The 5,389-nt window shown below is 27.1% G+C and overlaps 1 protein-coding gene across 1 annotated transcript in view; it reads left to right on the top strand.

The window, feature by feature from the left end:
* The window catches only part of LOC108692884 (arrestin homolog), a 43,984-nt gene that overhangs the window by 1,987 nt on the left and 36,608 nt on the right, over positions 1 to 5,389 (top strand). The gene's annotated exons all lie outside the window — the stretch shown is intronic.

The following is a 5,389-nucleotide window of genomic DNA, read 5'->3' as shown; positions in this document are numbered from 1 at the left end:
ATATATATATTTGTGGAGATGCGACATAATAGATTGATTACAACGTCAAGACAAATAATAGACTGAAGAAAGCTTTTAAGAAAAGTTGCGCTATCGTGAACTTTTTCCGCAGCGATATTTTTTCTTGGAAGAAATTTTGGGAAGTCACAAGCAGTCAATCTTCCTAAGATACATGTCATGTGATCGTACACATATACAACTCAATAATGTCAATATGACTAATTGATAGATAGGATTAAGTTACGCACAAATTTAGGGCACGTTAAGTCTGTAATACACAACTCATATCTATTCATTGTAACAAAGACATCAATTATTCTAATTACGTTAGATAATTAATTTCATATTAATTAATTTTGTTAAATATTTATTATTAATACTATAAGTAAATATCAATAATAAACATGATTGCAACAACACAAAAATATAATTCAACAAAAACATTTATTCAAATTGCATATATAAAATTATAAAACGTTAGTCAATTATATTACTAAGCCGCTAAAAGTTAAATTTGTAACATTTGTATTTTAAAAAGAAATAAATACCGCTTAATATTTCTAAAATAATTGAAATTCAACACCTACTAAAAGTATAAAACTACTTCAAATTAAATTGAATTTTACATAAAGCAACAATGTAATCAAATATCGTAAAAATCATATTTTGTTGGTAGATTTTATACAAGCTATTTTATTGCTAGATTTTATAAGCTTGCATAATAGTCATCCTGAATAATTTAAGAGGTTCAGAGATAGTATCGTAGCGTAAGATCCATACGTGTGCGCGACCTCAAAATCCTTAATATTCACGTGCTTATGCATTTACATGTTATCGGATTAATTAATTCTGATCGCTCAATGATCTTAGTCGCGAAATTTGCAACTATCGAAGTTACACGATTCGATGACTAAAATAGATTGATGGATTCTTGTGTATGGCAATATTATACCTCTATCACAAGAATACAAAAGCAATTTATATAAAGTCCTCTTTAATTAATATTTATATAAAACAAAGAAATCAATCAATAGATAAATTACTGATTCAATTTCTTTTCTGATTTTTTACATCTCTCTCTTCAGAACTTTATTAGTTTATAATTTATAGTTTATAATTTCAGAGCTTAAAATTAAAGTTTTATAGTTTATATAATATTTATTATTCCATCAATAGAATATGCTTCATTATGAATGAGTTCCGTTTTCACGTTCTATAAGCATCAGTTTATCCTTGAGTTTATCCTTATTGTCCATCAAATATTAAAGAAAGACAAAATAATATAGAGATTATTGAATATTATTGAATTTGATAAGAGTACGAAGAAATGAGAAATGAGAAAATTTTCTGATTAAAAATGAACAAAGAAGATTTTGATCATATCAATCAAAATTTTGATTATCACAACTAAAATTCTAATTAATGCAACCAGACTTTTTTTATTTCAGCGTAGAACAATGTTTTCATTTAGCCAGCTGCAAGTTGAATGTATTTAATCACAGCAAGTGTTGAATGTGAACATCCAGATTACACATTCACATATTCTGCATACGATTATATGCATGCTGAGTCTTCTCAAAAAGATAATCATTGTTTTTTAACTCTCTGAAACTCAATCTCGATTTAAATAGAAATGAAAATTAAATATTCCATTATAATTCGTAATAATTTAATTTATTTTCGAAGCAATGTGAAAATTGGATAAGATATAATATTTAATATGATAATTTATATGTATTTCTTTCTATTGAAAAATATTATAATTTAAACCAAGCCAAAATAATACAAATTAAATAAATAACATTTTTCACAAAAGAATTGTTCGAAAAATTACAAAATTATTTTTCCTTATAACTGAATAGTGGAAAAGATAAAATGTGTTATTGCAACTGTGCAATTTCACAGAGAAATGATAAATAAAAGAATTATTACGCAAATTAAGAATCATGTAAATAGAATATACAAGTATCAATAAAATCATCTATAGAAGCATTTCTCCAACGGAATTACTTTTCCAACAGAGATTTAAATTGATGTTCAACTTGCAACTTTTAGCGAGTTTATTAATGCGTTTTCGCCAAAATACAGAATAAACTGTTAGTTAACTATAACAAGCTAATTAATTCATGTGCGACTATGAAGTTTCGTGACGAGTATAAATTGAAATTTACTGAAACAATACACGATTTCGCACGTTTTTGTTATCGGTCATCCACGTTAAATCGAAAGAGTCGACGATATCTGCGCACACCATGATATCAGCGTAATAAATACGAAAACTAGTGAAATATGCATCTAAATTGGAAGTGTCGAAACGATTTACGGATTTGCAAAAATCCCAGAGTCGAAGAGATAGATATCGCTTACGCAATCGATAAAATGGAATTCAGCTTGGTATGTGATAAACGCAACGACGTCAACGCCGTAACATCACGTTAAACGGAATTTACTAAATCTCTTGGTATATTATTAATAAACCTATAATCCGCCACGGATTACAAAATTAACTATAATCTCGAGATTTTCATTATATGGGATCATATCTTGTAGACGTTAAGAGAAAACATTGATGGGATGTAATTATTGAAAGCGGAAAAGCAATAGAGCATGGAAAAAAATATAAAATAATTTTCTTCGTTACATCGTAATTTTAAACTCGATGTTGAAAAAATAAATCTATAAACTATACTTCATTAAAAATTTTGTATAATATTCCCATCCGCTTAATATTTACGCATTTATAAATAAAGGCCACACTTTTAATGTTAACAGATATACAGAGATGAATTTATATTCAATTACACTGCTGGCATTGATTATTGCAAAATAATTATCGGCAAAATATACAAGTTAGTTGAATAATGTTCTCAATATCGTTACCGCTAATAATATGATATTTGTTTATTACTGTGTCGTTAATTTTAATATATATTATTTAAGCACCATCAGTTTCATTAGTCTTACGCGTTATAAGCTAAATGCCGCTTGCAATGAAGCAGTGCCAACAAACATCAAAATATATGCAGATTTATACGGGACGCAATTCAACCCCGACACCGACGGATACAGTAGTATTACTAATAGAGGGAAAAACACAGAAGCTAAAACAGGAAACTCATTACGGTTACAAAATACATTCTATTTTTGACTATTTAACAGAACAAAAAGAAACAAAAACTTAACAGTTTCTCTACAACATAAAAATTAATATATTTAAATTATACTAATAATCGAAAATGATTTCAATAACAAAAATATTAAATTAAATTGAATTAATTTAATTAAATATTTTTATTATTGATATTTTTTTTATTTTACTTTTGACGTAAAAATTTTTAATGTAACATTGCGCCATGAATATCCTGAGTGTATTCTCTTTTTATTTATTGTTTATTAAAGCACTTTATCACATTTATTTAAATTAATTAAATGAATTTAATTAAATGATTACAACAAAAAATTACTTTAAATTGGATCAAATGTTTCTTATAGATTTTTGAATGCTGAAAATATATGTGTGATGCCGCAAGTTAAAAAATTCCAGCACATCTTTCTTAACATAGCTAAAAAGCAGGGATTCATCGGATATCCTAAAAGAATCCAGTACATTTTTACTATTCCATATGAATATCCGGGAATGTATCCAATTGAAATTTTATATCATAAAATTGTTGATTTTTTCTTGAACAAATGTTCTAGAAATAAATAGGGGAATCGAGCAATGTGAATGAATTAAGATTGAGCAGAAAAAATGACACAATTAAAATTGAGATCAGAAACCATTTTTATTCTTATAAATCTCTTAAAGACTTAACTTTGAAATAAAATTTAAATAAATTAAAAAACTTGAACATTAATATGTCGTTAGTTAAAACAAACAAAAAAGAGAATCATTTTGCTTGATCCTAAGAAAAGCGAATGAATTATTCGAGCAATGCAAATGAAATTTTAAAAATTAGATTAATCAGTCTTGGCAATCGTTACAAAAGTAGCTATCAAATCCTCTATGTAGTGCAGTCTTCATAGACTCATTTGATGCAATGACTGCATTGGATCAGTCATAAACAAATCATACTGCATTGTGGCAAAAAATAAACAAAAATGAAATGTAAATAAACACGTGTCTTTCATACACTCGAAAAATCGTCTATCCCTTCGTATTCCCAGTATTTTCATTGTAATCATATACCAAATAAAGAGGATGGATCATCCGCTTTGTTTCCACCCGCTTTGCCCAAAGGACCTACCTGGCGCAAATTTAGAAAGGTTAGAACAAGTTGAAGTACCAACTGAAAAATTTTAACCTCGAATATACATTTAAAGACACAGAATTCTTATAAAAAAATCATTCACATTGATTAAGGAACAATTACAGATAATAATTAAGCTACCTAAAGAAAAATCGCAAGAAAACACTCAATTTTCTATATATCTTTATTAAATAGAAACGAACGTAATGTCATTTCATACTTTTATAGCATCGCTGATCGGTTATTCTTTCAACTTTTAGAGACTCATAGCGCAATCTCAGATAAACGAAAATAAAAAATATTCGCTTTATCCAAGGCGTCCCATTTTGCCTGGGCTTTCCCTATGCATATTCATTAATGCCATAATATCTTATAGATTATTGCAAAATTACAATTTTTTTCTCTATAGGTTTTTTTTAAGACATTTTTTTCGAAGAAATTGCTTTTTCAGATATCCGATCTTACATTCTGTCTGGATATCCGATATCCGGTAATTTTATGATCCGGTGCATCCCTGCTAAAAGTAAGATATTGAAATTTGAAAAAAGTACATTTTACAGAAGATGAATAAACATTTATGACATTTATGACTTCAGAATTTCAAAATAATGTTCTTTTTTTTTACAAAAAAAGTCAAAATGCACGAAAAAAGCCATTTTTTGCGAATTTTTTAATCTCAATTATTATTTTGGAAACTTGACGTGCTAATGCAATTTAATTTGCATCATTGTTTTCAAAAATCGAAAAAACCCTTTGATTCAAAGAAATTAAAAAATTTTTGTAATATAACTATAGTATTATCTTTCAAATATTTTTAAGCAACTGAAAATCATCGAGAGATATATATTTCTTGCTCTGAATTTAGGTATATACAAATTTCTTTTTTAATAATTATAAATATTCATGATAAAATATTTCATACTTTCAAATCAACGATTTGATTTTTTACAATATCATCATAATAACCATCAAATAAATTTATTGTATAACAACAAACTTTTATTTCATTTGCGAAATAACTAAAATGCTTGCGACAACTTGAGTAGAAACGAGAAATCTTGATATAAGTAGTACATGTGAAACCTCGGATATTATAGGAGATCTGATGACAGCAGAAAGAACAATCGAATGGAAAGCAA

This window comes from Atta colombica, unplaced genomic scaffold (assembly GCF_001594045.1).
Source record: "Atta colombica isolate Treedump-2 unplaced genomic scaffold, Acol1.0 scaffold83, whole genome shotgun sequence".
NCBI lineage: Eukaryota > Metazoa > Arthropoda > Insecta > Hymenoptera > Formicidae > Atta > Atta colombica.
Note: the sequence above shows the minus strand (reverse complement) of the source record. Positions and strands in the feature narration are given on the sequence as shown.